Raw genomic sequence first — 14,127 nt, 5'->3', positions numbered from 1 at the left:
GGTTTGGTTCATGGCATACAACTCTTTTATGATTTGATTAAATCCCTATGGAAAAAAATAACTGGGAAAAATACTTCTGGAACCAAGTTGGCTGAAAAAGTGGATGGGCACTGTTGCGCTCAATACTGAAACCTTGGACAGATGCATCATGGGAAAGTGAGACAAAATTTACATAATGAAGATGACACTCGATGTTTCATATTGAGAGCAATGAGCATGTGTTTGTGTGCATGAGAGAAAGATAGGAAGAGTGCTTTTGGCATTGACACATTTTCCTGATATCTGTTTCTGCTGACATAGAGAGTCTGGGAATGTCTCTTTCGTTTTTATCTCAAATCGCATTGCTGTAATTGGTGCTGCTCCCACACACACACACACACACACACACACACACACCTTTCTGTACGAATCTTATACACACTTCCCATACACCCCATACAGTAACGAGCCATTTCGCTTGCATTTTTATTAACTTCTCAGTTTAAGGTCATGCGCTTTTGCTATAAGGCCTAGTTTCTGTGTCATGGTGATATTAATCATTAGACAGGATGTCATTTAACTGTCACTCAACACAACTATAACCAGTCCTCTCCATAGAAAGTCCCTGAAATCATATCCCAGCGATATGGCAATCTAATAATGTCTGGAAGTATGACAAGTTATCTAAGCACGCAGGAGCTCCTACCTGAAAACCTTTTCTTTGTGTTGAGTGTGTGTTTGGTGTACCTGAAAGCGTGTGAATCACTGCTTTGAGAATAGTTGTGTTTAAAAGTTGTAAATGTGGATCTTTGGAGGTGATAATTAATGAGAAAAGCACAGGGACATATTATGAGCAGTCCTGTGAGTGATTTCACAAGCTGGTGAAAAGGTGTGGACAGAGACATTTATAGCTGCGTGGTTTGAGAAGAAACAGGACAACATGAACAATTTGGTTGGTCTCACAAGCAGCTGATAAGAAAAAACAATGTAAATTGATGAATTTGATGTTATTGCACAATATTAAATGGTAAAGTTATGAGTGTCCTTTTATATGCACGAGCAGTATGAGTTACTGTGTGAAGCAAGATTTACTGTATGTGCAGGTTCACTTAACTGCAAAATGTATCCCAGAAATAAGCTTAATCTGACAAAACCTCCCTTTGGGGATGTCCTCAAACATAAAATTATTCCTAATGGTTTTATCATTAGCCTATTATTATTATTATTGTTATTATTATTATTATTATTATTATTATTATTATTATTATTATTATTATAATTATATTAATGTTATTACTTTTGACTATGAGCATAAAGTCTGGTCCACTGTGCAGCTTATTCTGAGACAGTCTGACTGAAATTTAAAGTGACCAACCACAGTTTGTTTTGTATTTACGTACTGTTTTGGCAGCCTGATTTCATTATTATTCTTAGCTATTTGTATGTAATATTTGAACATGCATTTTTGCACGTTCGGATAGATGCTGAAACGTACAATATGGACGTATTGAAAGCATCTAAAATGTAAACATGGTTTGTTTTTTTACAGAAACTTAACATATTTACAAATCCATTATATTATAAATATATTTGTATAGTTACATTTTGATTTTTTTTTTATTTATTTTTTTTTTTTTTACCATTTTATAGATATTTTAGATCCCTTAACCCTACCCTAAACATAACCATGTTCAACAGTGTAAAAAACCCAGTAACAGACTGATAAATGTACAGTGACAATAATTTGATATACTATTACATATTAGGGCTGTCAATCGATTGAAATGTTTAATCGAACAGAATACACGATTTACTGATTAAACAATCGAATTAATCACAATTTATAGCATTTTTATAGCTAATTCTTCACATGTGGTTTGGCGATATTAACTTATGGGTTCCTGTGCTGTATGTCTGCCTTGTATACTTGTATAAAAAATTGTTGTCAGTGAGCGTAAAAAGTTACTGTAGTTTCAGACCATTTTAGCAGTTTGAAGTGATTACAGTTGAATTTGGTGGAGGGCAGCTGTTCCTGTCTGAATGTGGATGTTCTGTATCACTGGCAGTCTCACAACCATCTGCCCGTCAGATGCCACATCACATGAGCTCATTTTGCTGATTTTGACATCTCTGTTCATCTCTCTCAATTTGATCCTATGTCTTATCTCATTCAAGAGCGATAAGAGGGAATCTTAGGTAAGATTCAATGCAAATTTGTGCTAAAATGCAGTTAAAAGAGTAAACAAACACAGAATATCTGTCTTTTGTGGGAGTAGTGTAGTGTAGCTGTTTTTATCCTCAATGATACGTAATGGATAATGTACAGTCAACCAGTCATTATTGCAAATTAAACCCAGACAGAGTCTTCAGGAGGGGTTTATTTTGCTAATATGACCTACTGACTCTACATTACCCCGCTTACTACACAGCTACTTACCAAATAAATAAATACATGAGCAGGAAATATTGATTTGAGTTGAAATTGGAGTGAACTGAGAGACAGATCACGAGCAAAGCTATGTAGAAGGTCAGTTATACAGCATTGCCATGGACAACGGCACATGTTTCTTACATGTTAAGCTCTGGTGCTCATGCGGCTGATGCAGGTTCAAATCTGGCCTGAAATCTCATTCAGTTGGCATTAACATTTTCAAATCTAATTTGTATTTACCCCATCATTGACAACAAATGACACTGGTTATTGCGTGACATGTTTGAATATACACAACTGCAAATGAGATTTGAGAGCTGCTGTGAAGAAGATTATCAGTGAACAACAACTTAGATTTGGGTAGGTTCATCATGCAGTGCGTATGACTTAAGAAGACTTGGAATATAGTGCTCTAGTTGAATTGACTACTTGTGTGGTACATACAAAAATTAAGAATATAAATCATTCAATTTCATTGTATGGAAATCAGAAGCTCAAACATTCTACCTAATATCTCCTTTTGTGTTCCAAAGAAGAAAGTCAAACTGGTTTGGAATGATATGAGTGTGAATAAATGATGACACAACTTTCATTTTTGGGTGAACTATCCTTTTAGGATAATAGGATGATAGAATTCCTGATTGGTTTGATTTATACATTACCTCATTTGACCAACTGAGTGACATTTAAAATAACTTCTTAAAGCTCATGTACATGTACCCAAATGTGGATTACTTATATTATCTGAACAGAGGTTCAATGTCCATTACTTTAATAAGCTCCTGTATTTTTATCCAAGAAGAGATGAATATGTTATGCTCTTTCAGGAATACAGTTATATACGAGAAGTCTTCTCAAGTTCAGGTCACTTCAGGATAATTCTATCCAGTGGAGGAGTCAGGGTTCAGTTCGGGTAACGTTTGGTTCAGGGTAAAATCAATGCTTAGGTTAAATGTTAATGTCAGAGGTAAGATCAAAGCTAAGGTTGGGATTGAATTGGATCTAGCTTCATTTGATTCTGCAAAGAAGGGCATCAAAAGGATAAGCATACCAGAAATTTTAATCCAAAGCTATAGCTGTAGACTGTCAGGACAGTTTCCTAATAGCAGCTTGAGGTTATAAGAGCTTTACCAAAGAGCTCCATGATGATAAAACAGCGGCAGTTAGTTTTCTTTTATCGCAATATTACAACTAGAACTTTGATGCTGGCTTGACAAAACATTTGTTTGAAAGTTTTACAAAGACAGATATATATATATATATATATATATATATATATATATATATATATATATATATATATATATATATATATATATATATTCCAGAAGTTTCTTAATTTTTTCTTTTCTCTGATCAAGATCTTTCAAACTATATTGTTTTAATTGTTGATTAATTTATACTGTAGGTTTGTCCTGTGTTCTCAATACTACTTTCCATCCTGTTAGTCTTTTGTAATATCCCTTTTACTAATAAAAGTCAGTTCTTTAATAACGTGGTCCTCCAGGAAGTGACACAATTTTGGAGGGAAAACAACATTACAAATATCAGTAAGAGCAATGGATTTGATTATTTCTTTGATGTTTTGTGCTAATAGTTGGTTCGTTTCACTCTGAAAATTTCCATTCTGTTTGATAAAATGACAGAAATCTATGTGATAATATTAATTTTTAAAAGTTTATGTTCAAGAGACACTGCATCACTGGAATGACCCAAATGCTAAGCTATCTTGACTCTTAAATGGTGGAGAGAAATTTCTAGAAGGGTCCTTGATTATTTTGTGGTACACATAAGCAATATTCTCAGGGTTCTCAGACTGATGCAGATTTCCATATTTGTTAGTGCACTTGATTTAGACACCTACTTTAACCCAGTTCAGCTGTATTCAAATACATCATGCATCACTTCAGCGAATCACTTCAAAAGAGTCAAACACTTCACTCAGCCCCTCAGATCACACCTGTCATATTATTCCCAACATCTGCTCCCAGAAGACATCAGCACGTCACAGTTTTTTCACAGGTAAATAAGAGATGATGATGATGTGTTATTTTCAGATTCCACTCCCCTCTAGAACTGAAAAGGCTGTGCAATATTCAGATATGCAAAGAATTATAACCAGTCGGTAAAATCAAGAATTTCTATGAATAATGTAATTCTGTCCTTATAAGAATGCAGTATTCTGTACAGTGTGTAACAGTCAGATTAATTAAAGTTTGACATGTACAATTTTTGACATTTAAATGATCCATGTGTTCTTCAGGCTGTCATATTGTTCGTTCTGTTTGTGTTAGTCTCACGTAGCCAGACTTTTGACTAACAGCATAAAGTCTGGCTCACATTAGTCTCAGCCTCAGACTCAACCTGTTGTTTCTCATAATACCAAAATGCTATATTTTACTAAAATGTCAGTATTATTGTGAGCATCACTGTACAAAGTGAATATGAACAGTTATATGATTATAAATAAGCCATACGATAACTCAGTGTTTAAAAATGTGGAGGCATGGATGAGATTCCAGAGCTCTGGGAGAGTCCAAGAATTTCAGTTATTAATGACTTAAATTCCTATTCCTAACACAAAGCTATGGCTTCAAAAGAGTTTGAATATTTTGCATGTTGTATGGACTGCTTTCATGATGCTTTTTTCTTTTTGGAGATTATTAGCTTAAATCACCATCCACATTAGTGTTCCATGAAAAAGAAAGGAAAGGTCAGCTAAATCAGGGTTTTTTAAACTTTTTGATGCCAATGACCCCATATAAAATGATCCCCCTGCATGGGACCCCCTTAAAGGAATAGTTCACCCAAAAATAAAAATTCTCTCATCGTTTGCTCACCCTCATGCCATCCCAGATGTGTATGACTTTCTTTCTTCTGCTGAACACAAACAAACATTTTTAGAAGAATATTTCAGTTCTGTTGGTCCATACAATGCAAGTGGATTAAAGCTCCAAAAAGCACAGAAAGTAATCTATATGACTCCAGTGGAAAAATTAATGTCTTCTAAAGTGATATGATCACTTTGGGTGAGAAACTGATCAATATTTAAGTCCTTTATTCCTATAATTGTTAATTTGTCTATTTATTTGTATGGTACTTTTTATAATTAATATGGTTTCAAAGCAGCTTTGCAGAGAATAGTGAATTACAATCCTTATTTCTTACAATTAAGTTATATATATATATATATATATATATATATATATATATATATATATATATATATATATATATATATATAATACAGTATATTTATGTCTCACTGTTTAAAACTACAGCTGTCAACAGAATGAAGTAATTGTGATTAATCTCATGATTTCAGAATGAAACTGTAATAATGTTGAATAGTGTCATTCTTAAATTATTATTATTATTTGATATATATATATATATATATATATATATATATATATATATATATATATATATATATATATATATTTTTTTTTTTTTTTTTTTTTACACTTTTTTTCTATGAACCCCCGGAGCCCAAAACGAAAAACCTCTGGGCTAAATGATGACATATTTTCATTTTGACGATGAACTATTCCTTTAAAATAACTGAGCAAGTTCGCGAAGATGATAAAATTAAGTCTAAATCAGAAATAAAAAGAATAGGTTAAAGAATAAGTTAAATCCACAGAACTCCATAGAACTTTACTGGTAGTCCGTTCAATGTTCCGTTCAATCACATGGCAAACGGTGCAATGAATGGGGGTCGCTGTCCGCGGTGCTGAATTAGATGCTCTCTCTCTCTCTCTCTCTCTCTCTCTCTCTCTCTCTCTCTCTCTCTCTCTCACTTTCTCAGCGCTCGCGGATGAGTCTCGCAGTGATGGGAATTCGAGCCGCTTGTTTTCGCGTTTGCTGGAGTCAAAAGTGTTTTTAAGGAGAAATGATGCGAATTTTCTATCATAATAAAACACTCGTCAGTCAGAACATACTGTTCTCTGTCTCACACACACACCTCAGTCTGAGTGCAGTTTGAGACGAAGACCTACGCTCGCCGACTGGGAAGTTTAATCTTTCTCAAGAGCGATGGAAAACAGTCATCTGCACATCTGAGGTAAAACTCCTGAATCTATTACACCTCTGCTGTGGTTTTTGAACAACTGTCGTGTGGTCTGATGATAACAGAGTGTCAGAATATGTTGACATAGGTGAGTTTAGTGAAGGGAATTGTAATATGTTATTTGCGTTGAGATTTGCGTCAAAATAGGCTACATGTACGTGTTTTAGCTGTTGTTTTCGTCTGTCTATCTAATGAGCCGTAAGACTGTGTGATGGGCTTTGGCTGCGTCTCAAAACCTAGTGAGCTGCCTACTTAGACTAGTTCTTGTGCACAAAACGCGGCCGACGAAACGCAAGTGTCGCGAGACGCGTTTTTAACCGTTGAATTTACTTTTAACACGACACGGCATCTTCAAAAACGCGTAGCTCCTGCGCGAGACGTGGCGCAAAGGTCAAATACTTCCGTTTAGCTAGTGTTTACATGGCAAAATAATTAGCAAAACAGCGCAGACTGACGAGAAGAAGAAAAAAAAAAAAAAACGACGTACATAACGCTGCCTCGAAATGCGCTCAAAATGTTATCTAGGCAGTTTACTAGGCATTGAGACAGCCACAGAGACTATTAACCGTGTGGGTGTAGTTTAATTTGTGCGTTTGAACTCATTAGCACTGAGTGAGGGGAAATGATCATATCGGCCGGACGACCGCTCTCAGTCTCATCGCGTATACTGTATGAGGATTTAAACAATGCCCACCAACGGGTGTAATAACATTGAAAAAAGTGATAATTGTAGGTTCATATGTTGTTTTTACTCTAGTGTTGGCAGTTTAGAGTCGACCTGGAAGATTTATTGGAAGATGAAAACTAGTAACTACAGTAATAATTTGTTTATGTTGCATATCTGATGGTGAATATGCACAGATATTGATATTGACTGCAAAGCTATGATTTTTATTTCCAGATATGTTTCTTTTTCTTTTTTTCATTTTTTTCACAGATAATGTGATAGTGATGGTTATATTATTATGTGACAGATCAAGGCCTCATGTTGATAATCTCAAATTTAAAGATTAAGTGGGTTCACACAGGGATTAAACATTCGTTTTAATCCTGGGCTAAATTCAATTTGTGTGTGTGTGTGTGTGTGTGTGTGCTGCTAAAAAGGACTATATTAATTTACATATATGTACATGTGCAGTTTAACATGTTTACATTACTGTGGCCCATGGGTGCACAACACAAAATAATTTGCAAAGCAAATAAATTCTGAAAACACAATGAAATTTAAGCCACAACACAACAAAATTAAGCCACAACACAGCAAGATTAAGCCACAACACAATGAAAAAGCCGCAACACATTGTGTTGTGGCTTAGTATTGTCATGCTGTTGCTTAATTTCATTGTATTATCTCTTAATTTGTTGTGTTGTGGCTTTTTCATTGTGTTGTTCCTTAATTCTGTTATGCTGTGTCTTCATTTTATGGTGTTATGACTTATTACTGTTGTGCTGTGTCTTTTCAGTTGTGTTGTGGCTTAATTTTGTTGTGTTATTTCTTAAAGGGATAGTTCACCCAAAAATGTAAATTCTCTCATTATTTACGCACCCTCATGATATCCCATGTGTGTACGACTTTCTTGCTTCACCAGAACACTTTTGATGAAAAATAGAAAAATATCTTAGCTCAGTAGGTCCTTAAAATGCAAGTGAATGGAGATTTCTCTTTTGAAGGTCCAAAAATCACAGACAGTCAGCATAAACTTCATCCGTATAACACCAGCAGTTAAATTAATGTCTTCTAAAGCAACACGATCGCTTCTGGTGCAAAAAAGATAAATATTTAAGTACTTTTTTTTAACTCTAAATCATGCTTCCGCTCAGCAGCGGTACATGTGTGTGACGTAATTGCATTGGCATTTGAAACACGCAAGAGCTGACGCACGTGTGTCACAGCCAGAAGAGCAGCGCTGTTTACAAGTGAGGAGAAGGAACACTGTTCAGTAGCTTGGTTTGGATCTGTTATTATCTGTTATTATCACCCGAGTGGAGAACATGAGATTACATATGTATCCATGGCAACATGAATACGTCACATAAGAGACCGCCTGGACTCCACCCTCTCGTGAAGCATGGGATTATAGTTAAAAAGTACTTAAATATAGATTTTTTTTTACACCAAAAGCGATCGTGTCACTTTAGAAGACATTAATTTAACAGCTGGTGTTGTATGGATGAAGTTTATGCTGATTTCTATTTTTCTGGTGAAGAAATAAAGTCATACACACTAGGAATATCATGAGGGTGAGTAAATAATGAGAGAATTTTCATTTTTGGGTGAACTGTCCCTTTAATATTGTTGTGCTGGGGCTTTTTCATTGTGTTGTGCCTTAATTTGGTTGGGCTATTGTTTAATGTTGTTGTGCTGTGGCTTATTTCTGTTCTGCTGTAACTGTTCCAGCCTGTTGTGGTTTAACTTAATTGAACTCTGGCTTTTTTATTATCTTGTGGCTTAGTTGTATTGTGCTGTGGTTTATTTCCATTGTGTTGTGTTGCAGCTTTTATTTGCTTTGCTAATTGTGTTGTGCACCACTGGGCCACCGTATTACATGGCACTTTACAAGAGCGGGGAACAAAAACAGTGCTTAAAACTATAGGCTTCACATTTCAGTCAAGGAAGTCAAATGTTTTCAGTATCAGGGAAAGAAGGTACTTGCTTTACTGTCAGAAATGTTGTCTGACCACCTCATGTCAAACTAAAAATGATATGTGTTACATTATTTTATATTAGCATTTACATTGCTTTAGCAGCACAATTTCAGTAAGTGTGTGTTTGGATGTTTTTATTGGCCTTAATAAGGCCCACCTAACTGATTTAGTGACCTTAATATAGTATTTCTGTTATAAAAAGAAAAATAATCTAAAATAGTTGTATGGCCACCTCAGGAGGTTAAACTAAATATTATGTGTTCTTTACTATTTATATTAGCGTATAGGTTTGCAACTCTGTTACCAAAATGTATAAGTGATTTTAAACTGCAGTGATAAATTGGCTTGTTGTACAAAACAGTGAAACAGCTATGGCAAATGTGTCCCTTTTTTTTTTACATCAAAGACATTTCACTTGTTAGTACACTTGTGGTGTAGTAATAATAAAGTGATTTGATTGTTGCTGAAGAAGGTGGTTGTATTTGATGGCATCTCTTTACATGTCACAACTTTAGTCTTGTAATACAGACACCTTTTAATGAACAATATAGGCCTAATGGATGAATATAGAGCATTTTAACAAATCTGCACTTGCTTTCTGTGCGCAATCAGCTCCATCTTTATTGTTTTTGCCTTTCTTGTTGAAATCCCCACTAGTTCATTTTACTCTTACCTTTTGATTTTCTATAAAATGCACCTCTCTGTTGTTATTATGCATGGCTGTTATATACAAAATGTTCTCACTCCTGTACATTACTGTTGTGTAACTGATGCTTTTTCTTTCGCCAGCTTTGAAAGTTAAACAAAACTGCTCAGATTGTTGTGCCAGCACTTATTTGTAATAAGTTTTATCTAGCGCTGTGACTGTAATCTGTTATGGTGTTCTGTAACAGGCTGATGGCATGGCAGTGGTTGGCAAAAGCTTGATTCTTCTCTGGGCACACTGGCTCATGCTTTTTTAGCATGCTCTGTTTAAAACACGCACCCACAGAAGACCCAGATATCTCGGCTTTTGCTGCAATTCTCTGTGCATTCTGTGCTGAGTAATGTAATAATGCTTTGTGTTTTTAATTATGGTGGCATAATATTCTGTTAATAATTGTATTGTTATTTCATTGTTTTTAATCTTAATCTTTCAAAAGGCTGCCTACATTGACAGTTCACTTGGCTTTGGATCAGAGCTTAGGTGGCATTACATTTTATATTGATCATAATGCACCAAACATTGACACTGACTTGCTGCAGAAACCTTCAAACAATCTTATCAGTAGAGACCCCTAAAACAGCAATGAAATTTACATCTTATCTCAATCTGCTGTTGTAAAAATGTTCATTCTCTTGAATGGGCTCAAGTCAGTCCATCACTGTGAGTCAGTAAGGGTGCGAGGCCAACAGCCACAGTGAACACCATGAATGGACTGCTAATCAAAGCCAGATCAATAGCCTTTTCAATAGTGCTTGTATTTAAACACGGCTCTGGCTGAGAGCGCTTTCTTTCTGTGTGCTCGCTGCTGCAGTGTGACACAGTGTTCATGTCTCAGAGTACCAGCTGTGTCTTTATGCCACCGAATTAACATTCACTTTTGCAACACCATTTCAGTGTGTGTGCGTGGATGCTTTTTTTATTTGCCTGAATAAGCCCCACCTAACTGCTTTAGCGACCTCAATATGCTCAATTGTGCTAAAAAGGGAAAATAACAAGCCGAATTAATGTAAGCATTCTCTGGAATGCCACAAGGGGCGCTATAGCGAACATTAGCAAACAGTCAGGATTCTCTTTCAATGTCCAACAGGATCATACGGGAACTCGACATGTTGCTACCGAATGTGTCAGTAAGTTTCAGTTGAGTTACTGACAAGCAGCATCTCCCATCAGACATCTTTGCATCAAATGTGCGTTTACCTTTTCATTTGGCACTACTTATAGCTCATTGTATGAGTAACCTTAGTAAAAACACAGGTCCTGGTCCTATGGAAAACCAGGAAATAACTGCTTTCATGTAATCAATGATGAGTGCTATTTGCAGGTTGTAATCTCCCTCTAAGTTTACATTTTTACTTTGACGATTAGGTTTAGGGTTGGGGTTTTGGAAGGGGATATGTTTAATAAAATATGCATTTGTGTTGACTTTATTACATTATTTACAACTAAAAAAACTTGCTTTTGGCTCTGCTCTGTGGACATTACACCTGGAAACGAGCTTACATGTGCCAATACGTTTAATAACACCTCCAGCTTATGGCACCGGGGGCAGTGTTTTGAAGCACGGAACAATTTCAGCTAAAGAAGCTTCGACCTAGTGTTGCTGAATTAATTCACAGTGAGATCAATCTATCAGGTCAACTGCAATCATGGCAGAGCATCAGTTTGAAGGAAATTTTGCTGAGGAAGTTAGTTAACGTGTAAATGTTTACAACTGATTTAATAACACAGGTATTTAAAGGTAACTCTATCGCCCTCTTGATTACCAAGGATTGTTACCGCCACATCAAGGCACATGTTTTTTAAGTATATTCAATAGGACTGAATTCTTACAAAGTCGGTGACCATAAACATCATGAGCTGGCTTTAATGTAAGGGTTAGACGTAATTTACATATGTAATCATTTTAATGCATTGCCAAAACACAAATGACGCAACAGGCATTCCAGTGTGGACAGCAACGTTTCACATAATGTGAGTAGGTTATCATTTTGTCGCAATGTGCCGCAGGCATCCTGCGTAGACATACATTTTACATTTGTAAACCTTCTAAGCTGCCTACATTGATAGCATTTTAAATCATCAAAGCCAAGTTTATGGTTATTAGAGTATGGCAACATTAGCTTAGCAATGTGCTAATGTCAAACTCCATTAGAATCAATTGTGAGTTGATATTCCTGTGCTCTTCACATGAGGAGCGCTATTTGTGTGACTCAAGGAGTTAAGTAGGGTGTTCCAAATTATTTCCATGATGGAAAGCATGCTGCTTTTGAAGGCAGCTGCCTATGTATGCATTAGGCAGCAAGGCAGTTCACTAGGTTTTGGAACAGAGCTACGGTTTTAAGAGACATCAGTAGAATAAAGCCAGCTTTACCTCTATCACACACACACACACGCACACACACACAGACACACACACACACGCACACTCACTTATGTGTTTTTGTTTTTAAACGTCAAGTCATTAAATCCGTCGGAAGAAACGACTTATACTACATTAATTCCTAAATGTCATTGTTCTACCCGGGAAGTAACGCTTTCAACAGGCTATTTTAGATTTCAGATGACCTTCTTAATACCAGCAGTGATTTTTATATAAAACAAATCACAGTTTTGATAGTTCTAACCTACATATGTGCAGACAAATTGGGCCTAATTGCCCAAGGACATGTCTTTGTATTAATAACACTATCTGGACAGAAAAGCATCCGGTTGATAAAGCAGAGCATTGCTGGCATCTACATTATTTATGAACTTCTTTGTATTGAATATCTGCAGAAATGGAGATGAGCGTTTCGTCCTGTAGCTCGTCTGTCTGATTTCACAGTGTTGCGTCAATCGGAAGGAGAGCGATGCAGAAAAGAAAACAAAAAACAAAACTCTGTGTTCTTTTTTCTTTGTAAACCACAAAGCTCAGCAATCCTGTGGGTGAAGAGAGACTGATCTCCAAAATTTGATAGGAAGGAAGAAACTATATGGAAGAACTAGATAAGGAAAACAAAGGTGTCATGGTTCAATTTGTTTTATAGCGTAGAAACACACACACACACACACACACACACACACACACACACACACACACACACACACACACAAGTAACAAATATCCTGTTACACTGTGCTGCTGTGCTCTAAGGCAAAAACATACTGTACTGCGCTCATCCCTGTTATACAGTACCTTTTGATCTCTGTAACTGGTTTGTGTTGTACGTCGAGGAAGTATTTCTATAAAAAGTTATACCATACTTTCAGAAATATGTTCTGGTAAAGCTCAGGCACTCTAACTTTTTTTAAAAATAAGATGATTATCTACCTATCCATCCATCTAATCAGTACTGTTTCTAGGCATATATTAACTAGGAGTAGCATTGTATGGACCTACAGAGCTGAAATATTCCTCTAAAAATCTTTGTTTGTGTTCTGCAGAAGAAAGAAAGTTATACACATCTGGGACAGCAAATGACTAGAGAATTTTCATTTTTGGGTGAACTGTTCATTTACAGTAACAGTTTTTCAACCAACTTCACATGATTTGACTTTCCACTCTCAAAAAGTATTTTAGCCTGTTTTTAGGATTTACTCATTTCATTTCCATAACAATATTCCATCATGTTGAATTGTGTAAAATTTAGCAAGAAATGTATCTAACTTAAAATGTTTAGTTTTTTTATATTATGTTATTAAAGATTACCAAATTCAATTTGATTTAATTTTGTAATGAAATTAAAATACATAAATCTTTATGAGTGCATTAACATTAGGCAATATTGTAGATGATGTAAAAATCCCAAATTAAAACTGAATATTGGTAAAACGCTCTTATAAATAATGTTCATAATCAGAGCAATGTCTGATGCTTGAAGCGTCTAATATAAGTGGTGGGACTAGCGATAATAAATGCAACAGGATGGCTAGGTTATAACTATTCTGTAAATAAATCTAGCTCCAAAAACATCCATAATATATATGTTTATTCAAATCATGTATTTGATATGAAATCATGAAACACCAATAGTAAGTTCAATTAGTACACATAGTAAGTTCTATCCATATATATTATAATCTATGACCTGGTACATTAAAGAATTAAACCAAATTATTAATTAAACTGAATAAATAATTGCAATGCAGTTTTAGTCTAGAATTACAATGTGTATCTATATTACCATAAAATGAGTTTGTATTACACAAATATTAAAAAAATGGTAGTGCAGTATTCATAATTTATCCAATCATTTGTTTTCTGATAAGTATAAACAAAGATATGCTTTCAGTTTTAAAATAGTTAGTACTGCA

General features: G+C 35.3%; 1 protein-coding gene across 4 annotated transcripts in view; it reads left to right on the top strand.

Annotated features, from left to right (window-relative positions):
* The first annotated feature begins 6,253 nt into the window (after positions 1-6,253).
* Positions 6,254-14,127, top strand: part of LOC127449054 (disks large-associated protein 4-like) — a 237,406-nt gene continuing 229,532 nt past the window's right edge. For all 4 annotated transcript variants that reach the window (XM_051712159.1, XM_051712157.1, XM_051712158.1 and 1 more), the window contains exon 1: positions 6,254-6,476. The gene's annotated coding sequence lies outside the window, so the exon portion shown is untranslated. The remainder of the gene's footprint in view (positions 6,477-14,127) is intronic.

This window comes from Myxocyprinus asiaticus, chromosome 12 (genome assembly GCF_019703515.2).
Source record: "Myxocyprinus asiaticus isolate MX2 ecotype Aquarium Trade chromosome 12, UBuf_Myxa_2, whole genome shotgun sequence".
Taxonomy (NCBI): domain Eukaryota; kingdom Metazoa; phylum Chordata; class Actinopteri; order Cypriniformes; family Catostomidae; genus Myxocyprinus; species Myxocyprinus asiaticus.
This window is presented reverse-complemented; position numbering and strand designations above follow the sequence as displayed.